At 36.0% G+C, this 25091-nt stretch overlaps 1 protein-coding gene and 1 long non-coding RNA gene across 11 annotated transcripts in view; one reads left to right on the top strand and one right to left on the bottom strand.

Annotated features, from left to right (window-relative positions):
- The window catches only part of LOC308059287, a 159022-nt gene that overhangs the window by 46455 nt on the left and 87476 nt on the right, over positions 1-25091 (top strand). The window lies entirely within an intron of this gene.
- SGCG (sarcoglycan gamma) overlaps positions 1-25091 on the bottom strand; it is a 155277-nt gene that overhangs the window by 71470 nt on the left and 58716 nt on the right. The gene's annotated exons all lie outside the window — the stretch shown is intronic.

Genomic DNA, 25091 nt, shown 5'->3' with positions numbered 1-25091 from the left:
TTCTGATGTCATGCAAATGGGCTTTGAAAACATGTATTATTTGCATCAGGTCAACAATACCGTAAAAAAATCTTCAATTAATCGGAAGTGTAATTTCTTAGTATTCCTACTCAAGGGCCCACACAATCAGAAGTCAAATAAGATTAAGGTCAACTATTTGCACATTCCTTACGTATTTTTGTATATGTGGCCATAATTCATGGGCTCGAGGTCTGTTATGGTAGTTTGCTATTTTAAAGTATTTTCCAATTGTCATCATCTGTTTTACTGGGATCTGTTTTTATCCAATTCTTGTCCACTTGCTGATTTAAAACAGATACTTAATACTAATTAGCTGCCAAAGATTTGTCACAGATTTTAAATGATGGTTATAACTTGTGAATTACTTGTACACTGCAGTTACTTTGACCACATGAGATTTTCTCCTGTGTTCAGGTGTAACATGTTAAGTGTTGCATGTAATGCATGAAATACATGTCTATAGGAATATACATATGAGCTGCTGATGAAAGAGCTGTATGTTCTCTACATTGTGTTAATAAAGCTGCCCTCTAAAAATACATAGCCGCGACAACATTTCCTTGTATCTATTCCACCTTTTCCCATGCAAGACCTGGAGACTGGCTGTAGAGGAATTGTAGAGGAATGAAGGCAGGGTAATTAACATTAATAATATACAGCTGTGGGCTGGCTTCAGGGGCGGTGGGTTGGATGACGTGGATAATGTGCAGCTGTGGCTGGTTCCTGCTAAGTAGTTAAATAGCTCTAAGGACTGTATGAACAGGAGTATGGGATGAAGAGGATCTTGGAAGAAGCAGAGGGAGGAGAGGGAGTGCCCTGGATGTAGGAGAGGCCCCAGGAGAAGCAGAGAGAAGAAGGGTGCCCAGATGAGGAGAGGCTGGCTGGAAGATGAGCCTCGAGAAGAAAGAATATGGATGCAGAGAGACAAGAAGCAGGGTGGACTGGCTTGAAGAGGATGAAAAAACAGCATGGACAGCAGATGAACTTCTGAAACCTTGTGGGGGATTGGTGGCCGTGCTGGGGCAAGGCACGGGAACTACTTATTGAAGTTAAACTGGTATGGGGTGGTAAAAGCCTTCTTGTAGCCGGCTAGTTTTGAGAGTGCTGTGACAACTGGCCTCTCTGATTACCATGATTCAGAGGTCAGGAGACTTTTCTATTAATGGACTTTTTTCATTATCTAGGTATTAATAATGTTACTGCTGGATTGGGTTAGTTTAGATATCAAGTTCAAAAAGCCATTCTGATAGCTCTGGAATATTAAGGCAGCTGTGTTTTGAAGAAGGAATTTGCAAACTTATCAGTAAGCCTGCTTGGGAAAGCAAGCCTGAATAGGAAGCTTGTTAATCGCATTATTTTCATAAATTATTTATCTGTAGGAATTGCTGAAGACAGAATACTAGTAAAATGAGAGTACTTACTGTAATTGTATTTCAATTGTAAAAACATGTTTTCACTGTTTTTGTTCATAAATGGCCATGCTATTTTCTTGAATATAAATAAAATTATCCTTAATGCACAATTCAGAACTGTACCACTGAAGTAGTTTGTCATACTGTAAAGCAACTAATAATAAAAAATTATTAGAAAGCATAATTTAAATATAAAACTTAGTTGGTTAATATAATAACCAATTAGAAATCCATTAATAGCCATAAAATTATTAGCAATTTATATTTTTGGACTGTTTCTAACTGTTGGGATTTTCAGCAAAGCGACAAAAAGCTTAGCGTTCAAGAGAACTTTTTTTTTAAATCAGAGTTAAGAAGAACTGGTGAAGTTTGAAGAAGTTTGCATCATGTGGTCATACTGTATATGTTTGTTAGAAAGGGAACTTCAGTCCTCAGTGCTTCTACTCTTCCTTCTTTACATGAAGTCTATTCATTCACATGCAAGAAAGAAAATTCACAGTAGGTGTGGGGATGAAAGAGGTGATAGTACTAAACTGAAACAGTTCAGTAGAAAGACTATTTTAACCATTTAAACTAAAATTCTTGTGCCACTATAAACAAACTAAACTGAAATAAAACCACCTGTCAACTCAGGCAAGTAAGAACTAATTCTATGATCTGCACAGAGTAGCTTCATGGAACATTATGCTCATTAATGTTTCTATACAATACATTGGGCTAGATGGTTATTATGGTATGAACATCAGAAGTACATTAAGACTTCACACTTTAGTGGCATTCAGGCACACACAGTTCTGCCTTTGCAGAGGACAGAAATAGCCCACCAATTAACAAACAGAAGTAGGGGCAGCTGCAGTATTTTCCTGACAGAGGAAGAACAGCTGTGGCAAACATGTTGTTCAAAGAAAGAAAAAAGAAGGGAAACTTTTGGAATCCATATGGAAAAGCTTTCAAGACAAATCAGAAAGGCAGGAAAACCTCAAACTTTCATGACTAGATGAAAATTTTCTAATTCCTTTCAACCCTTCCTCATTCCAACATATTGTATTTAATCATGCCTAACCCTGCTTTGCTGAGATCTGTGTGTTATTTAGTATATTACAGTCTGAATTGTGTCATCGGCTCAAAAAAGCTGGATCCCTGCAGCATAATTTGTGGAAACTGGCAAAGAAATTCATATGGCCTAGTTAACTGTTTGCATACCCTGCAGCGCAAATTTACATAATAACTGTGACACGGTCACAATTAACAGCTTTGCATATTTTAAGTACCACTGCAATAGCTGACAGGTAGTCACTGACAACACAGGATGAAGTGCAATATTAAAAATGATTATCTAATATATGTGTACTTGTGAATTCATTTACAGTAAAAATGTTTTAAAACTGTTTTCATTTTCAACTTTTTTTTTCTCCTTTAACAAACTCCCAAAATATTTATTGAATCAGAAAAAGTAATTTTTGTGGTACTTCCTTTAGAATCAAAAGGTCAGGCAAAAATACTAGACAGACTTTTTTTGTAATTTTTAATTTTTGCATGCTTTACTAACATTTTAATAAGTAGCTAGTTTCTGCTATGACAATTCCCATGTCTTTCATGTAAAATGATTTAACTAAAAAAAAAAAAAAAGTGAATCTTCTGTCTCTGAAATTCAGTCACCATTAGAGCTAAGTTTCCTTGAATGACCTTGGGTACTGTAATGGGGGAGTGAAAATTAAAATCTCATAATTATTTACTGTCCTGAGATTTCCAACATATATGTCACTCTGTCCTGGTAGACAACAAAATTCTTCTCAAGAAAACAAAGAACTTAGAATAACTGATGTAGAAGTGATTGGATGGTGGTGTGGGTGACACCCCAACATCTAGAAAAGTATCCCATGCACAAGGCTAGACCTTGTGGAGCTCTCATTGCTGTTAGAGATTTTAGAAATAAGTCTTTCAGAAGAGAGAAAAGAGAAGTCCATACAGCCATTGTTTTCACCTACCAATGAAAGACTGAGATCCAATAATGGTGTCAAGATCACTTCAGTGATTATATAAAGGACAACAAGTACACCAGGAAAATGGAAGATGCATAATGTAGTGCAATCAATATCAGAGCAATTGCCGGCTCTTCTGGCTGTGAGGTTTCTCTTGCTTTCTCTTCCCTTCATTTAAAAGTATTTACATGTGCACCAGAAGCCAGAATAGATTCATTCTGCTAGATCCCCCATTTTCTTTAATTGTGCATTTAACAAAATGTTTATAATTAAGCTAGGTATGAATTAAATTACTTATGAATCACTTAAATGCTCAAAGCTTTCAACTAATACAAACAGACAAACTAGGGACTGCTTAATCTACCTTCTTGTCATCTACAGTACAACAGAAGACAGGAATTCGTTATGGAACAATGGTGTTACTGCGTTCAGTTGTTCATGAAGTGATGAGACGTAGCCTTTGATTCATCATGTAACAGTTTTCCCAGAAAAGAATCATACAATCACAAAACCTGAAAGCTGGAAGGGACCTCTGGAGATCATCTAGTCCTATTCCCTGTTCAAAGCAAGGTTAACTTTGATACCAGAATTGGTTGCTTGTTAGACAAAAAGGTGTAACCATATATCACAGGAATTTATCTTCTTCAATAGCCTTAGTGTCTCTGAATAGTCCTCCTAAACTCTGATTGTCTACACTATCTGTGGCAGGCTTATATGCAACTTGAAAAAAATATTTACATTCTTTCTCAAGCTCTTAAATACTGCTTGGACTCTTCTACCAGTTGCTACATTTAGCCTCTTGTGAGTTTTGATCATTTTTACCCCATTTGATAAAACTAACATTTTTTTATTAATACATTCCTGCTTCTAATAACTTCTCTTGTCCTGCTTTTTAGATATACTGGTTTAGCCATAGCTTTTAAATATGTATTTATGCTGAAAATCTGATAAGGCATTTTGAAATAGTCACATGCAAAAAATTGTTTCCTTTTCACAGGCTGCTTCCCTTTTACATAGTGCCCTTTTAAAGTTACAAACAATGACTAAGATTATTTGGCTCTCATTACGCCATCAAAGATTTTTATTCTAGCATCAACATGGCCGATGTTACAATACACTCCTTGACAACAAAATGAAAGAGACCTTGTGCACTGCTCACAATTGTCAGGAAATGACTCTGCTTCCTGTGAAACTGCTCCCAAAACCAGTCATTTATGGGATCTAAAAATGTGGTCTGAATTTTGGACCTAATTATGACATTTATACTACAAAGTTAAAAGAAAAAAATACAGTTTCCTCTCAAAGTGTTTCTCACCTACTACAGCAAGTCACAGTCATTGTAATCACCCTGATCAGGTCATTGGCAAACCATACTGACAAACAATGACTTTAATATTATCAATCATATTTATACTGTCAATATTATTATTCTTCTGTTTAGATTGCACATTCCAGTCCATGAGCATGTTGATATAACTGCTGAGTTGTTGATACCACTGCTATATCAATCTGTCTTTACAGTAAACTTCTGTTAACACATGGCACCATTTGTATGTATGTCCTATTCAGTCTTTCCTGTATGTTTTTAACTTGGTGTTACCCACTGACTGTTTTCCATCTGTTATGTTTTCAACATGACTATTCAGGTTCATTTAGTTTCTTAGCTTTCTTAAGTCTAACCATTTTAATTTTCCTATTTTGAGGCTATAGAAACATGTATAAATTTCCTATATTTCTCAGTCTTCTACCTTCAATTTAAGTAAGACTCTGTTTGTTCATCACATCCTACTGCCAGGTTCTTTTTTATCCTGTAGCTGAGGATGTATGTTTTCTATGACTTCCCTCTTCATAGCATTCAAAATGTGCTCCTCTGCACTATTCAGCTTTCCCTCAACCTCAAGTTTAAAAAGCTCTAATCTTTTCAAAGTTATTAGGTGCATGGTCCCATTTTGGTTAAATGAAGATGACACTCATATTAATAGTTCCCTCCAGTTCAAAAATATTCCCAACTCCTAATGAATTTGAATCCCTTTCCTTACTCATGTACCCTTTTCTTTCCACATGGTCTTGCATGTGGTAGCAAAAGCGTTTCAAAGATTGCTACCATGGAGGATTCCTGGTCTTCACTTACCCACTCAGTCTAAGCTTTGCCTTCAGAACCTCTTTGCTAGTTTAGTTTTCTAGACTCTCAGTAGCTTTAATCCCCTCAGTTTCAAGGTTGCAGGCTGGCATCCTCTCTTAGGGTCTACTTGACTGAATCATCAATTTCGCAAAAAATACTGCTGCCCTCTTCTACCTATCAGTCAAACCCGAACAGCAGGTGCAACTACTTCCGATATAGCTTCCCCGGCTTTGCCTAGTGCTGGAATTACTGGTGCTGTAACTACATTCAGAGTGAAGAAATGAGCTGCTTTCTCCCATCTTTGTTAAAATTCTAAATATATGGCTCCTGCAGATCTGAAATCCAGCTGCAGTAGCCAGATTTGGTAAGAAAGGAAGGAAAAAAGATAAATTAGCCAGCTATGTATAAAACAGAGTTTAAAATGTGGTTCTGTTACAGTCACAGAGGGATATTTTATTCCTATTCACTTGACTAAGATTCTATGCTTAATGAGAAGTTCTGCTTCCAGCATAAAAATATAGTACATTACCTGGACCTGCAGGAAGTTTCATTCTACTTAGATGTTACTAACATAGATGCAGATGAGAAAATGGTGATTTCCAATTTAGTATACCAACTTGAATTACATTCCACATGGCCTTCATTCTCCTAAACTTTTTTTCCTTCCCCACTTCCCCCGTCCCCCAACTTCAGGACTGTAGTAATGAAGTTTGTTTTCTATCCCAGGATGGTGCCTAGTTTAACTACCGTATTTGATTATATTCTTTCCCAAGTTGTCTTTTTGCCGGGATGCAACTCGTTTCTTCGAACACTGACCCTAGTAGCTGCCTGTCTAGGAAATTAAGTTTAGAAAAACTAATGAATCAGCCAAGATAACACATGTAGAACTTTTCCCTGACACTCTCCTCTTTCTTTGTCCCCTCCTAATAAAGAACTATTTTAATTTAAGGTGCTTCTATTGTCTTGAAAATTGGGCTGGGATGAGATTGAATCATTCCAGCTCTCAATAATATTTAAGCATGCAGAAACATTACAGTGGGGACACTGGTATCAGTAACATGTGTTAAGCCTTGCAGGACTCCTTAATATAACTCTCACTTACTTTTAAATGGAGGAGGAAACCAGGGATCTACAAGTGTTCACTTCCCAGCTACAGAATGTGTTTTACACTGGCATTAGCTCCCAGTCAGGAATTCTCCACCTGTGCAGCTTCCAGAGATCTATGCTCTTTTGCAAGTTGTTTGCTACTACATGGCTCCTTTTAATAATATTTTAGGGAAATACTGCTTATAGTTCACCCACCTGCAAGAAAGTCAGGCTAGATGTCATCTGGAGCAGTCTTAGAAAACTGAAATTAAGAATTCTTGTCTTAAAGGATGTAATCTCAGGATGGGAGAAACCCAAGGAACCCTAGTGTTGTCTACTGAGACAATGGGAGTAAAATTCAGAATAATAGTAAAGCACAGATCCTAAAAAGCTCTCTGGCTCAGGGTCCAGCAACAACTTAACTGAAAGCGTAACTCCAGTGAACTCCCAAGCTTGAAATTGCTTTCAGATTTTCAAGTCTAGGGTGGTTACATATAATGCGTTCAGAAGCCACGCAAATGGTGATAGACTGTCAATTCCACTGCCACAACTTTCATACCTTGCTCCCTGACTTGGTGCATTTTCACCCCTCCCCTAATGATAGTGATGAACAAGTCAAGAATTAAAGAATTAAGAATTCTGCTGAAGAAAAAGGAAGGATGGTCTGAGGACGGTGCAACTCAACTTGCAGGGTAAGAGGAAAAGGCAACTCCCATTGCTCATGCTGGGAAGGGATGCCTGAAGCACAGAGAAGATAGCCACTTAGTTGCTACCTCAGGAATACTGGCTCCACAAATTGAGGCCTGAAAGTTAAACACAGTATTTCACATACATTTATTGTTTTAGCTGATAAGAACTGTACAGTTGTGCACCTTAGCAGTGCCTTCCAAATACCAGAATGAATCACAAGGGGATGATTATCTATTCCTTTTTCATTCCTTTTTCTCATGTGTGAGCAGAAATAAGAATGAAGGGAAATAAGAATGAGATATGAATGCAGAAGATGCTATTGTTTTAAAAAAATCTTTCTTGGTAGTGCTAATAAGCCTGTTTTCTGTAATCAAAACCGCAAATATATGCCTGAACAATAAATCATGGATCGATTCATTGTTCATAACACTTAAAAAATCGACTCTTAAAAAATTCCACAATAATAAATACCCTTCTTAATCAATAAATCATGTATTTTGACATGGAAGTTACAACATAAAAATAATGAAAGAAAACTAAATAGACTGGAAGAATAAGTGAGTAGCGCCATAGTTAAATTCAACACTAATGTTAAGAAGAACTGTTTAATTGTCTTTGTTTATACTGACAGGTCTTTAAATGATTAGCTTGAGCTCTGCATCACCTGTCTTGAGATAGGTAGAAGAAAGGAACAATTTTAGGCAAGGAATGCTGAGAGCTATCTTGTCCTTATGGAAAGACCAGCAGAATTGTCCTTTTTCCTCTCCCTAAAATTTAATGAAAACCCTGTCATTATGGAAAATAAGAACAGTGCACATTTAGTCTACTATGTAAAGGGCTTTCTCACCAAAACTGACAAAACAAAATTAAATACACAGGGATGATTTGAGGATTTAATTAAGTTTTCCATCCTAAAATTATAGTCTTTACAGGATTATAAATTACACTGAGAGCTGAATACCGCTTCCTCTCTTACTCTGATCATTTGGCCCTTCCAGGCATCAAAGGGCTTTTCTTCACATGAAAATGGAAGGTTTCCCTTCGGGCTGTCATTCTTTGCAAGTAATACAGCTTTACAATGCAATCCAGGTATTATCTGACACTCCAAGAAGAGAAATGGGGAGAAGAGTGCTGACAAATTTACAGAACTTTTACTACAAACTACCAGAGGTAGTTTTTCTTCACTAGGACTTCAGTTCTTTTATTCAGTGACAGCTAAATGATTTCCTTATTCAGAACAGACAGACAGGCACATTACACTGGATGCAGATAAAGCCTTTCTGTTCAGTTCTTATTATAGTAATTTACTGGAAAAGTCTGGCATTGAATTCTTATGGTTGTTTGCAAGTAACTTGATGAACAACATTTTGAATTAATCAAATTATAGAATTTTATATAATTTTAGATATGTAAAATCCTACAATTTTTTTAGTTACAAGGCTGTGACAGTTACTGTCTACAGTATATAAATGATTTTCTGATATGTGAACTCTCCCAGACATCCAATTTAAAATTATTATTAAAAATAATTAAACAATCAAGCAACACAAGAATAAGTTGAAATCATAAGTTAAACATGACAATTTAAAACATGTATTTAGTCAGACCAAGATTTAGCAACATCTTGCTGTGTATCTATCTGCCCAAGTCACTCAATAATGCAAATTAATAATAGTACCAGCAGCTGTCAACACAACTTGATAAAAAAGTTGATTAATTTCAGTACTTATCAACATCTTTGAAAGCATTCTGAATTTTTAATAACTATAGAGATAAAAATTAAAGGATTTTTTTAAACTGGTTAACATTCATGGCAATAAAGGGGAAAAAAGGAGAAAAAATTCAGCATGAACTAAGAACTAGAACATGTGTCTAATGTATCTAAAGATACTTCTTAGGATACAGCTCTATCATTGCAAAGTCTTGTAAATTTGTAAAGTATTATATAAAAATTAGCAATCCTTTTTATTTATCTGCTTCTTCATTATTAATAATATTTCTAACAATGATGTTCAAACTATTCTCTTCTCATATCTAAGATCTATTAATTTGCTAGTCCACAGCACTTGATAGTGAATTGTTTACTAAATGAGTGAATGCAATTTCTTACAAGTCAGCTCTTCAAGCAAGTAGCTGTAAAAGAAACAATTTAAGTATTTTTTCTGAAACAGAAAACTAGCACTGAAACAAATGGGAATGTTGTAGTCTAACAGCTAGTAGTTTCTGAAATACACACAATGAGATATTCTATGCAAAGAACACAAATTAGCTCTCAAGTCAGTCCTCTCTCCTAAGAAACTGACATTCAAAAATAGACAATGCAATTACAAATCTATGGAGAAAAGGAAAGAGGAATAGTTCTTTTCTTTGCAAGTCCACTGATCCCTGCTTGACACCGACTAACATAGCATGTACATGCACTGGAAGGCTGGGTTTTCATAAATATTCAAATCAGACATTTAACATCGTCATTGCTTTACTATAATTAATAAGTGACAGTATGGCTGTGGCTTCTCTGTTTTACAGAATAAGGGAGTTAATAGTATGGATGCCAGCCACTCTATTTGTGTCCGACTCTTCCACAGGCACATTTAAATTAGTAGTACAGATCTAGCTTTTATTTTGGATTTTTTTAAAGTACTTGACTTCACTACTGTTAGAATGCTCTAAAGTCTTTCAATTTCTGTTTTATGTAGCTTCCTAGATAAGCCCCCCAAAACAAACACAGAAGAACAACAAAAAAAAGAAAACATGACATACTATTCACATTGAACTGACTCATCTGCAGAGTTCTCATCTTTAGACCTAGCACAGATTTTGGTAAAACTCATTGCAGGAGTAGATGTTAGTCCTCTCTACAGACCAGGACTAGGAGAGAATGAGATATTGTGGCAGCACCATTTTTTTATTTTTATTTACAGCGGGACAGCGATAATACTAAGGAATGGCAGATTCCCTTCTGAGCATTTGGTGGAAGCATCTTATTTCTATCCATCTCTCCCAGAAGCTGTATCAGTTCTTCCCATGTAAAACTACCAAAATTTCTGCTCTTTCCTTTTCCCTTCTCCATGCAGTAAAGTCTCAATTTCTTACTTATTTTATAGCCAGACTTAGTCTCCTTTCCTATCAGTTGCATTTGTCCCAGGTTTTGTTAAATCCTTCTCCTTCCCTACTTTCTTACAGTCTTAACATCTCTCTTTCACCCCGTATACAATCTCAGGCCTCCTTCTTATGTCCTCTGCCTCTTTGCGTCCGTTACAATTTTCTGATTCCTTTTCTCAACATATTTGTCCAGCTACGTAATGTTTTCATTTCTATCTTAAAACGTCTCCTTTCCTTCTGTTCCTTTAATCTTTATATTTGTTGGTCATTTCAGTCTCTTTGTCACATCTGCTCCTAGCCTTCCTCCCAGATCCAATACTCTTGGCTGATCAGGCTCAGTTACTATTTCTCTTGAGAACAGGTCCCCTGTCTCTTACCTGCTTCTTTCCTCTCCTTGTTTGGCTTTTGTTCTTTCTGCTTTAAGATCCATCTCTCTTACAGAGACCAGAAGAGGTGTAGGAAAACATCTCACTGACAGTACAGATTCTTACGGGAGACAAGATCTCAGTTCCCATTTCCCATTTCCAGATCCAAATCTATTGCATGGAAAATTGTGCTTCACCTCTAAATTCCTATAGGATTATAACTAGTTATTCTGTGGTGATAGCACATTAATCTGGTCTGGAGAAAAGCTGCAAGAAACTAAAGCAGAAACCTAAAAGACTGCCTGAAACATTTCTCTTAGGGATGCCAAACTAACTGTGATTTTTAGGGTTAAAAAATTAGTTAAGTTTTTGAACATATTTTTACAGGGTCATAAAATGCATACCTTGTTCAGTACATACCACTCCTGATTTGCTGACTCAGGCCATTTTTTACACTAAGAATTTTCCTACCTAACATCTAGAATATTAAAGTAAGCAGGGTCAAGGGGTGTGCTGTGAACATCCGTGCTGTTCCACTGATAGCAAGCATCCTGGAATAGCTTGGCTTATATCACCTGGCACCCTGTCAGATACAGCAATGGCCACTTTATGGTCTGGGGATTGCATCAAGGAGGGCTTCCTAAAGGGCACTCTGTTTTGCTGGGGATAAGAATTAGTTACACAGCTGCAAGCTATGTCATAGCATTTGCTGAGGATTAGCCTTTGTTAGCACGTGCTACTTACTCAAGCACTCCTCCCTGCCCCGCCCCCCCGCCCCCCCCCCCAAAATCAACAAAAAAACAAAACAAAAAACAAACCTCTGTTGAAACAAACATTATCCTCATCTGCCATGTAATGGAACTATTTCTTCTCGATTTGTTTGTGTTAATGAAAGTCTGTGATAGCACTTAAGTGATCTTAGTTAAGTCTATTGGACAGAATAGTAATAAGTTCTAAAACAGTAAGCAACAATCATTTTCCTATATAGATTAAACTTCATGGACATTTCACTACCTTTCTTTTGAGGAGATTACCATGATTATAAAAAAACTGTGGTGAACAAGAATGCCATCTGTTACACAGTTTTAAACCTACTTCTCAGAAAAATGTTCTTGCTTTTATAAAAGGGAAAAAGTAATTCCTCATTTGAAATAAAAAAGTTTTATAAACTTGTGACAGTCCAGATGAAGTGAATTGTTTTGCATCATGTGGTAGCTCCATCAGGCCATATAATATAACTACAATTTACGGTTTTACTTAAATTTGCATGTATGCACAAAAGATGTCATTCTAACTGACAGAAATTCTGGAATGTGCTCTGATATTTATAGGTTCATTTTTCTTTCTTCCCTGATACAGTCTTTCCAGTAACTACTCAAAACTGTAAATTATTTGATAATTTCTACCAAAGGTAAAACATACTTGTGCTATTTAAAGATATATTTCTGTTATGTATTAGAAATTGGAAGCCTGGCAAACAATTTAACATTTCAGACATTTAATGAAATTCAAATTCTTACTCTTGATAACTTATCTTTATGCCACAATCTGTTATACCTGCGAAAGCAATACATTCATACCTGGAAAAAAGTGCCAGACAAAAAATAAGGACATGTGACTGCCATTCATTTCCAGACTGCTTGACAGAACTACTCCTGTATTCTCAAGTATACACTAAAATCTCCACTGTTCTCCAGGGAAAATCTCTTTCATTTGTATTTACAGTATCATTGGCAAGTCCAGAAAACTACAGCACTGTGAGACAACTACATAAACCATGTATTTTTAAGACAATGCCTTTGTTCTTTAGGTAAAACTGTTTCATATTACATTACAATGGATTAGGAAGATATCTGCAATACCCTCCAAAGTCTAAGCTTATAGGACATTATTCTCCTATTCAAAAGTGGTAATTTAAAACATTGTTCCCCAATTGCTTGCAAATATCTGATGGTCTCTGTTTGCCTACTTTACATTTTACATATTCATAAGAGACTTCCTTTAAAATCCCTTAAAAACCGTTTAAAAACAGAATGAAGGTCAAATTTTGGCTTAAAGTGACATTATTGTTCATTTATTTATTCAAAATATCAAGATAGGGATAATCTGCCTGGGTGTATTCTACCCACTCTGACATTGCTAAAATTCTCTCTATTTGCATACAAAAATTAATAGGAATTTCACATTATTCTAAGATTTATGTGTTTTTCTTATCACTATTCTACTCTGTACTCCAACTCTTAGAAGAATGGACAGTAGGAATATATAGTTGAAGCAAAGCTAGAATTATGCAGTTAGCAATACCTAAAAGCTCTTGGGGCAAAAAATTAAGATTAAGCCATATTTGAAGGTATCATGCTTCTTTTACCAGAAACACACACAAATACCTTTTTTCCTTCTAAAGATGAACGAATACCATCTGGTCTTGGTGACAGAATAATTGTTAATTTTATTGATTTGTCCCAAAATATATTCTACTGATTTCTTCATTTAGGACATTTCTTCAGAGTCATCCTTCAGAAAGAAAGGGGAACATACAGAAATTTCCCAGACTTCCTCAACGGGGAACATTGATGTTAACTCCTTTAGGATTTTCTTTTTGATAGCTCTGTTCAGGCTCATAAAATACAAAAATTCAGAGTATATCAAGTACTCAAATGTATACTATTCATATACACAAATAAATAGATGCCAATAGAAAAAACCCACAAAGGAACAAAATGCATACTGTGGACTGCATGAAGGCACCCCAAAATGCTCCTATAAAGTATTGGGTTGGCTACCTGCAGCTTCAATCACCAAAAACATTATCCTCAGTATTTGATATTTTTTAACATACATGATAACTGATTGTTAGAAGGTAACTAACCCTGCACATCTTCTGCTGAAGAAGCTGTTCAAGTCTACCTTCAATTGCTAAAAATGCATGGAGAAAACAAACAAAAAATCAACATCAAGACAGTGATTCAGGTATGGCTAGGTACATACAAAGTTGTTCAGGAAGTACCGTAAAGCAAAGTTTCTGTCTTTATGGTCCTCTGATCAACCAATATTAATTTAACACCTACCAAAGCTGACTCGTGATACTCTAGAGTGATCCAACACAGAAATCCTTAGATGTTACAAACAGCCACAAGACATGAAGAACTGGTCCTCACTACCTCTGATCATGAAGCGGTTCAGACATGGTATTTGAACAGCCAGTTTTATGATCACAGCAATAATATTCAGAAACAAACTCAGAATTTGTCCTGGCAGGTAAGTGTTTCATCTAAGAGGAGCACTGGGAAACAGGAAACTCAAAGCCTAGTCTATGCTTACCACTTATATCAGCAGCAAAGATGAAACAAATTAGTGACAGTGCACAAAGGGAATAAAAAGAGAATAGGGTAGAGGGCCTGGGAGTTGTGTCTAAAAATCCTTTAGAAACAGCAAAGAAACAGTGAAAGCTTAATTAATTATTTGTACTATAAACAGAACTAGTAATGAGGCTTAGTTGAATACAATTTGTACCTTTTGTTCTACAAGTATCTACATCAATGCAGTAACCTTGTTACATTTGCGCTCTCCAAGCCCTTTATAAAAATTCCCTGGGCAAAATATAATACCAGTCCTAGCTAGTTTAAATTGTGTGTTCTGACGCAGTAGATGCTATTCACATGCCAACAGAATGTACCAGGACAGAGTTTTCCTTTAATGAGGGCATTACCTCACAATAAACTTGAAAAAATTTCATTACTCTCAAAACCTCTATGCCTTCATTTTATCATACTCAAATTTGGCTGCAAAATAAAAAAAGATGGTGGGGGGGGGCAACCATGAGGTGAATAAACAGTAAGTAGAATTTCATCAGCTTGAGAAAACATGATAGATGAAAGAAAGAATGGAAGCCTTCTTAGAGACCTCCATCACATTGCTCTCTCTGACCCTGGTCACTTCTGTTCTAGGTTGTTATATGACAGCAGTGATACTCTTTTGGTTGTACTTACTACTTTCTTCTTAACGTACTGAGTTCAGAGATGGAGGAGGAACAAAAGAAGCACACAGGATTCAAAAGGCAGGTTGATTATGGAGTTGTACAATGCACTCTTTTGACCTCTACTGTTTCCCCATGAATTCCAAATGTTTCTTTTCAACTAGTGGGCAATGAACTGGTGTTTTCAATGAATCATCCATTATAACCCCAGGAGCTCACTATGAAGTTCTAATAGTTCAGATACCATCACTTAGCATTTGAAAGCAAATTTGAAAGAATTTGCACATCCCATCATGTGCAAAATTTCACATCTGCCTAGACTGAATTCTATCTGCCGTTTCTGTTTCTAGTCATTCAGTCTTGAAATGCCCTTCAGCGAAGTAAAAAAAGATGGAGAGTGGTAACCTGCATAGGCAACTGGTAGCTGATCGTCATTGGAGGACTTCCTTTAGCAGGAGACAGAGGCACCCATTCACTGACCTGAATTTGATGCCCTGGGAGTTCTGCTGATGGCTGAGCAATCAGATACAGGATATTGCAGAGGCTTCTGAGGTTTATCCAGCCCTTGCTGCTCACCATGTGGGCAAGCAATGATACTCCTAAAGATGAGCACGTGAAGAGTGACTGGAGCTCTGGGGGACGTGTATAAGGGCCAGCTGATTTTCTCCCCAATCCTTCCAGTGAAAGAGAAAGATTCATATTCAGTGGTCATATCTGCATGTTAACACCTTACTACTTAGCTGCTGTCAGAGGCAGAGCTTTGGCTTTTATGACCACAGAAGCCTCTTTAAGGAGTGAGAACTATTGAGAAGAGATGGGATCCATCTGACCAAGTTGGGCAAGAGCACGTTTGCTAACTTACTGAGTAAAGCTTTAAATTAGATACATCAGGAGAGGGTTGCTACAGCCTTAAGAGAAGTAAATGCATGGGGGGGCAGCAAAGAAGTGTCCAAGGAACAGCTGATGGAGAAGGCTCTTTCCCTTTCCTTATAAGAGAGGCATGACAGAAATGAACACAGCATGGGGAACAAACGAGAGCAATTAGAATTTCACATACAGCTGCAGAGCAATGGTCCAACTGGAATTACAGAAAAACACTGGATAGCCTGCATGACTGGAATGCTGCAACAGATGGATACAAGCACTCAGGAAAGAAAGGCTGGGAAGGCAAGGAGGAAGAGGTTGTTCTGTGTGCGAAGGGCTGAGACAAATGCATACAGTTTTGCTTTGAAGCAGAAAAGGAGACATTCAGGAGGTTATGAGACAAAGGACAGATAAAAGGGCAAGTGATGTTCTGCTAAGAATTTGCTACACTCTCTGATCAGGCACAACAGAACGATGGACTAGATGATTTCTAGAGCCCCATTCCAATCTAGATTAATCTAGGATTGCAGTCTTTACAGCTGGCCTTTTATCACCATTAGTCCTTCACTTATTTCATTATTGTGTTCTTTCAGAGATCTTTGGTGAACATCTGATTTTTAATAATTCTATATATTTTATCTACATGTCCCCTATAGATAAGCTTTTTCTATAGTCTTTTTTTTTTTTTAAATAGATCCTTTGATGAGTACCCATGAAGTGGGGTTCTAGCACAGAAATTGCTTCAGTTTTTTCCACAACTAACAAACAAAAATAATATATTTTGCATGCTTCTTATATCCTTCGCTTCTCTCTGACCACTCTTTTTAGAATCTGATCATCCATTGACCATACAAACTACCAAGCAGGTTTTGGTGCTTGTCATGTTTGAAGAAAGATTTATTGTCACTTATGGTGTTCATTGTTCCTTACACATTTTTGCCCAGCTGTATTGTTTTCAGATGTAATTTGTCAGAGTTCACAATCTTTTCTATTTTGTTCATTTGCACACAACTTCAGATTTGGGAAATATGACTTCTTGCTTCTAATTATTTCCCTTAATCTGCTGATTTGCCATGCTGGGTTACTTTTGCCCTCTCTCAAACTTTTTTTGATAGATAGCATATACCAAATCTGTCCTTCTGATATAATGCCCCTAAGCATTTTCTGGGATGCTTTCAGCTTACTTTTTGGCAAGTACCTTCATCCTTATGCAGGTATTTTTGAAGCTGAGCACAAGCCGAGTGTGGTTTTTTTACTTGAAATGTACACACCAAGTACACTTTACATATTTGACATACATAATGAAATACCTTATTCTGTGTTGGGAAAAGGGTGAATCTAAGTTAAAATCTTAGATTCAGTTTTGCCAATATAGAGCTTTCATAATTTTGTATTGCAATAACATCTTTCCATGAAGAACAGGTAATCTATATTATGTCCAATTCACAAAAATTATTTTGCCCATAATCGTCCATTTACTCATTTGTCCGAAAGACGAACAGAATTTGCAATGTGTTTTTGACTGCAATTTAAAGTGTTTCAAGGGAGCTAACATGTTTCTAATATGCACCACCATTGTACCAAGTATTTCCGATAGTAGTCCAAAAAACCTGTCTTCTCTAGATAAACATAGTAAAGTCAAAATAGTTTGAATCAAAATTATATTCCCTCATAAAAGAAATAAAAACAATGTCATGATTTTAAGAAACTGGAAATCTGGATGAAAAGTTCAAAGAATAATCTTAATATACTTGTTTTGCACTACAAGGTATGCAGTTTTTAATTTATTTCAAGAGTATTTATTTAGCATCCTGCTTATTTGGAAAGAACATCTAAGAACTCCCCTTAAGTCCTAACATTCAAACTTTTATTCTATCAGATCTGCAGTAGTACTCCTAACTTGGGTGATTAAATACAATTCTGACTACATTAGAGCGGTTTCTATGTCACTGGGTATCTGGATATTAAGAGAAGAACTTTATTTGAGTATTTGACAAAATGGATACATCCCATGCTGTTTGTATTGCCATTTAAATTGCTGCTCTGAATTACTTTTTGGGGTTTGTTTTTTTTTTGTTTGTTTGGTTTTTTACTATATTACTTGGATGCTCTCGATTACTTTCAATTCCTCCTTTATCATCAATGTACAGTATCTTAAGAAAAGAAACTGCACAAAGTTTTACTTTTGCAGACAGAAAAGTTACCCTTTGCAGATCAGATCTGGTAGTTTGTTACTTCCAGTACTTTGTACAAAATTTCATTTCTTAAGGACCACTAAATGCAAGTAAGAATTGGTTTTGTGGCCTTCAGTTTTCCTTGCCTGGAGATAACACAAGGAATCTCGAAACACAGGCAGGCATAAACTTTTTTAAAACTTTTTTGTTATTTGTCATGATTTTTCTGGTTATTTATATACTATGGGGAAGGTGACAGATGTGCGAGAATTGCAAAGCTAAGTCATGGGGAGGAATGGGGAAATAATCTTCACTGAGGTTGCTGAACATACTGAAAGGATTGAAGTTCTTTATAAATGTGAAACAAATGAAAGCAATCCCACTGATGGAGAGAAATTATGAAAGAATCCCCGCTATCATAATCTTTTGTGGAAGTCCACCAGACAAAAAATAATTTTAGATATGTTTAAAAAATACTATTAAAAAAAGCAATTACATCTTTTTGTATTTAATTTTTTTTTTTTTTTAGAAAAGATGTATTTTTATTTTCTAGGTGTGTGATAACAGAACCCTTCTATCATGTAACAATGACTACCAGCAAGGCCAAAACATATCATTTAGAAATACTACTCCTAATGCAAGTCCTGCTTGAACAGAGCTTTAGTAAAAGTCCTTTAACATCCTCAGTGTTGTTCTCAGGAAAAGTATTTCACGTCCTCAGTCCTGGGAAGAGGTACTTTCTGAGCGTGCAAAAAGAAACAGCTCTATTTAAGTACATAGAGAAATATGCATGAGCATAACCTTTTCTCTTTTTCCTGTTTTGCTGCTGCATTTATGAAAGTGCTAGTTCCAGGTATCATGCTGTTATCTCTGAAGAGGCATACTTCCAGTTCATACAGTAGACTTCAGCACATTATGAAACAGGTAACTCCTTTCTGTGGTGCTTTCCTATGCTGGTTGAGGACCTTGAAAAGCTGTTTATTTAGCCTTGCTAAGTGATTTAACATCGTAATTGGGAGTTTTACTGTTATTCTGTGAAGCTTTTCTTGAATGGTGAAGTGAAAATACTCCAAAGAAATGAGGAATGAAACTAGAGGCAGAGGCTAGAGGTGAAAATTAATCCTCACGTCTTTCCTCCCTAATTCAAGTAACTGATCAGAGTTACATTTTTAAAAAAAATCTGAAAAAATACTTTGACCTTGCATATAGAAAATCACAATTGTACCTTTTTTGACAAGTCACATGAAACTAACCCAAGATTTCAAAATTCCCTTTCCTTTTCAGCAGCAAGGGATGCAAAATGTTTTCCTATGTTTACTGTGTCTCATTGTATATTTTAAATCTCTGCCCTCTTCTGAAGAAGTTTAAATGTTAATGAACACAAACTGATGTGCTTCTGTTGCATTGCAGTCCTGGCCAGAACAGCTTCATTACTCATTTTTACTTACACAAGGGAAAACCAGATTAATTTAAATGTGTATTAGACACATAAGGAAATCTTCAAAAGACATGTACTACAGAAGCCTTTTTTGGTGATGTTAGTTTCAACTGTTTAGGCAGCAACTGGCTCTTAGGTTTCTTCAGCAACAGTGACAAAGCAATAATGAAATGCAAGAAACGCAGAAGATGAAGAACATGGCAAAATGTATAAATACTGTTTTTGATCAGTATGCCACTTCTGGGTTTAAAACCAATAGGAAAGCCATAGCTGGTCTTTCAATTTGCTGTAAAAACAAATGAAGTATAAACAACACCCAGAAGTACGTATGCATTCCAAAATAAACTAAGAGCAAAATCTCTCATCTGACATAACGTATATACTTTTTGTATCTCAAAGTAGAGTGTTCCATAGAAAGTATTTGATCCGAAATGGAAATAAGCAGTTACCATTGTAATTCTTAACTTCCAATTAAAGTTGATTTACTGATGTAAATCAAGTACTGTAATGTGAAAAGTAAGACTTATTTTTGGCATATTTCTTAATTTTAAAGATCCTAATTTGGATAACTGGAAAACAATTCCTACTTGGATCAAATAATAAGCACATTACCTTCTCCAAGAAGTATGTCTGTAGTTCCCAAAGTTATTCTTTGGGCACACACAGGAAAAGAAATTCACAGAACACAAGTATAACTTGCCTTTTTAAACTCAAATTAGACATTGTTTGCTCATCAAATATAGACAATAATGCCTGATATGTCAATCAGTTTTTGTAGTCCGAGATCTCTACCAGAGAAACCACCCAAAACATACAAAAAAAATTAAAATAAATTGTAACAGGAAAGTCTAATAACAATACTAGTATGCTATTTGCTTCCTATGTATCCACTGCAATACTATTTGCAGTTTTGCCCATGAATACTGAGCAACAAACTAGCTCCAGAGCTTTAAAATTTTTAACCATCATCTGTGAGAACAGAATTAAAGGCATTAAGACCAATTCCCTAAACTGTTCCTTGTAGGCTCAAAGAAAACTGCAGCTCATGCTGAAGTACTGGCTCTGATACACAGTTAACAAAAATTCTTCGTGGCTTTTGTGCATGCTCAGATCATTTACTACCTGCACTGTAGGCCGAATTAGACTCCTATTTCAAGAGGACAACTTCACTGTTTAGGGATCACTAATCCTGAAACCCACTTTACAGACCAGCAAAGCCTTTACTTGGAAAAGCAAGTTCCACAACAGCATAAATAAGAGGTCCCAGACATATTTAAAAACATTCTTATCTGATATGTTTGGCAGATAAATTCCATTGTGAGTCAGAGGCAAGTGGCAAAGCATTTATATTTTGATTAAAGCCCTCTGATACTTGTCAACAACAAATTAACATTTCACTAATCCCAGAATAGCAGCGGTGACTTCTCACATAAGGATTTCTCCAGGAAGAGAAAAAGCTACAAACTAGGCTTTCCTGAACTCAAATTCTGGAAAACTATGCAAGTTTCTAATGGTAAAAGAAAGATAAATAATACTAGATCTTCATTGCTGCAGGTTTACCTCATCCAGGTTTGAAGGTGGTTTGGACTGTTCTCTACTATCTGGGCAACAATACTCTGCCTAGGATAACTCTGATTCCTCAACTGGCAGTTCAGGAACAACTTTACACATATTTATGGAAAGTAATCGTGTGTCAGAAATGCTTTAGTTCAAATTACTGACAACTGAGAGACTGTTGTTAGCCTCTAGCATACAGAACTAAAGAGTGTCCTCATGGCTTTAAAATCTACTATTTCAATCTAAAAGAAAAAGATGGATAAAATTCAGCTGAAATTCAAAATCATCTACCATAATGTTGAAATCTATTTCAGGATGGGGAAATTGTCTTGTAAATGTTCTCATTTCTTTTTAGCTGTGAATTAACAAAATATGAAAATAGATATGTAAAAAAGAAAAAGTCACCACAGTATAATTTAAGTACAGTAAATTAAATACTGTGAGTAGACACTTGGGGATAAGAGAAAAAGGTTAAGTAGTGGATGAATGCAGGAAACTAACTTGAGAGACATAAGTGGAGATTGTAAAATATGGGAAGAAAGCACCCAGGGAATGCTGAAGAAAGTCACAAGGGAAAGGTAGCAAAAGATAAAGCAAAGGAGGAGAGAAAAATTCTGCTTTCTGCTGCCTTTGTTTTCATTATTTTACATTCTAGCCATTTATATGCTCTACTTACTAAACAATCCTAAATCAAAGCTTATTTCTAGATAATCTTTTGTATGTTAATTTTGAATATTTACCTAAGTTAAAGTCATATGTTACTAGGTATCTGACGATTTCTGATACAGGAAGACAGTAATTTTAATTATCTTAATTTAAATAGCATTTTAGATGTTTTCAACATGGCTAAAGGGATATAGCTTTGTCTTCCATAAACCTGACTCAAATCAGTTAAAACAAATTGCCAAGTGTGAATCACAACAATATCAGTTCAACAGATGTTTAAGTGAAACTAAAATTAATAAAATACATGAATCTAAATGTAAAAGAGTACTTTCACAGATTGCAAAAGTTGTTACCAACAGAATTTCAATGAAATATACAAGTAAAAAAGAACATGGGGTACTCAGATAAACACAAACAGTGGTTTTATCAAATATATATAAACAGTTTTTTCTCTGTTATGACAATACATTGTCTTGTACAAATTCATGAATATAAGAACTGCACTTCTGTTTGGAAGCATTATCTTCACACATGCATTGAACATAATTATTAAATGACTCATGAAATCATGCAGAATGAAATATACTATTTCATAATGCAGTTCTGTGTTTAAGCAAGATAACAGTTTTCAGAAGCATTCTTTGGTATTTTCATTAAATAGAAAATACCTACCATAACTGAACAAAACTAGGAGCAGAATGAATGTTACAGGGAAGAAAAGTTTTGTGGCTAAAAAGAAATATATTTTATCATACCAAACAGCAGGAATGGACAAATAGACAAGTTTTTTAGCATATAGCCTCTTCATCAGGTCTATTTTAGCACTTGAAACTAAAAAAATAGCCTGAAAAGTAGCATGGGCAGCACAGCTCTACCATCTCCTATGCTAGTCTTGCTGCCCATCCTATAGAAAGTTTGGCTCCATCTTCACAAAACTATATACTACATCCATCCATACTATGCAACACTTGGCTCTGGGTGCCCTCTGTGTAAACCTTCACCTCTTTATCTCTCAAATATGACTGTCTTTGTCTTTTTGTAGAACTAGAATATATGCTAGAAGTGTTGGGGTATAATATGATAGTACAAAACTTATCAGGATATTGTTACAGGAACATGGGGGGAACCAAACCTGGAGCAGCCTTGTCTGCCTAATCCATGCTGACTTTTGGGAGCGTTCACCATGCTCTCTCTTTCTTGTTTGGCACTCATGCCAAACCCTAGTCATCCTCTTCCTCCCCCACATACTGCAATCTATCCTACCATTTTCTTACCCCTACTACAAAAACTTTCACTCAGGCAAACAATAACTACTTTTTCTGCCAGTCTCCCAAATATCCTCCTGTGACCTTTCAGCTCATAGGGAATGCTGATATTAAAATAATACTCATTCTTAATTTTTGGCTTTAAACTCTGAATCTGTCCATTTCCTTCTTTGAATTTCCAAGTAAAATTCAAAGTCCAATATTACAGTCAATTCTTACTGATTTATAGGAACTTATGCCAGCCCATCAGGGACTTTAAAATACTTCTAGCTACCAATCTCCCATGATATATCTTATTTGGTAAACTGTGATGCCCTCCTCATACTGAATGTAGACATGAAATCTGAAACACTGCAGATTGGATCAGCTAGTAAGACAATCAGGGAAATAATGAAGAGCAGTAGGCAAATAATAATAAAGGGAATATCTTTCCGAACAACTTCTGAGTATCCCAGAAAAAACAGGCTGCAATAGACCTCTGCAGATCATCTATTCCAGTTCAGAGCTGGACTGGAACAGACCTTTGGATGCAGCTTGCCACCTACAGCCTCACTAATGCAGTTCAATCTGCAGTTAGGGTCCATTACCATAGCTGCACTCTGCTGACTTAGCCTTGATTCAAGACCATTTATTTTCTAAGAACCACTTCCATCTTATTCTGCTTTCAGCAGTCAGGAGTCACCAGAACATTTTTTATTTTTTTTTTTTTTTTACTTATTACTGCCCCCCACTTCAATCTCCTTATCCTGAAAATTGAGGAAACTGAGGGTGAAGTGAAACTTCGCAGACGCGTCTCCTTCCATCAGCAGCCATCACTGACAGAGGATGCACGCTTCTTATAGCCCAGCCTAACAGCTTTGAAATTCAAAGTCGTACCTCTGTGAAACTTTAACTTGAAACAAAGACTGATGTACACTGCACAGCCAGCCTTTTCTGAAAGTCACTAGTATCCAGAACTAATAAACCAGTGATTGAAGAAGTCTGTATAAAATTTAGCATCTGCCACTCGCACTACTGGGAAACGCTAAGGTGAAGAAAAGGTACTAAGACTTCTTTTGTTCCTCAGAGCACTGACCGCACAACAAATAAACAAGGAGGAACTGAAGAGTTTAAACAGGCATTACTACAAGCTGATTCCACCTCTACATCCCATTACTGAAAATACATATATACATCATTCTTACAGACAACCTTCAGGACATACATATGCACACACACAAACGTATTATACGTCTTAGTGAAAACCATGTATTTTATGGGTAACACCAGCAATATCCAACACTTAGCATATACCATAGTCCATTTTTAAAAATACTGATGTACTTCAGTTTATATTCCTCTTCATATTCTTATACAGAAGTAGTACTTCATCCACCTCAGAAAGATAACCAAACATGGCAGGAAATGCAGCAGCTGTTCCAACAGCTTTTGGCAGATAGACAGAAAGGTTTAATGAGAAGACTGGCCCAGGTAGCCAAAGTTACAGATGAATTAAATAGTGAGAATATTGTTACCCAAGCTGAAAATTTGAACAGGATATTGAATTAACCTGATATCCAAACTTCCATGATGCTTTTAGCCTGGTTTAATAAATAGAAAAGCAACCACACTCTATGTCACTGTCTAAATCATCTGTTTCCCATTCGTTTCCCTCCCTCCTACAATAGCTTTTGAGTTTCTAGACCAATTTCAACCAAATTAAACAGACAAGTAGAGGTCTCAGAAATACTACATTTCTACAAACTTTCTGAAAATGAGACACGAGAGAAGAAGAAACCCCATTTATGTCTTCACTGAGAGACTGCAATGGGCAAGAGGACCTTACTAGACATCAGAAAACCTGTATGAGAGAAAGATCTTGTAAATGTCTCTGTTATGGAACACCTTCAGACACTGCTCATTAAACATATAAGACAATCAACTTTCAGAAATATATCTACAGAAAGTCCAGCTTACTTAATTACAAGTCATGAAAATAATTAAAAATTGTAAGACGTCAGCACCTGGGATTTGTATCTCATGTAAAAGGCATTACTTTTCACAGGAAAGAACAAATCTCACAAAGCTATTCAAGCAAGAGGATCTGCGTACACCCAACTTTTCTGTACCTTTTGACAGAGGCTTGGGTTTGTATGATACACTATATCCATTTATCTCTTTCCATTGTTCATCCAAAACTCTTTTCCCTTACCTTAAAACATACATTCTTGCATGACTATTCTCAACACTAAGTATAATCACACATATAAACACAGTATAATAAACACTAAGTATAATACCGCAATAAGAATTAATATTGTATCTTCACATTGCTACTAAAGCCTTAAGATTATGAATGAAAACTAAAGTAAAACCTGCTTTTAACCACTGA

This window comes from Falco punctatus (assembly GCF_963210335.1).
Source record: "Falco punctatus genome assembly, chromosome: 2".
Classification (NCBI taxonomy): Eukaryota; Metazoa; Chordata; class Aves; order Falconiformes; family Falconidae; genus Falco; species Falco punctatus.
This window is presented reverse-complemented; position numbering and strand designations above follow the sequence as displayed.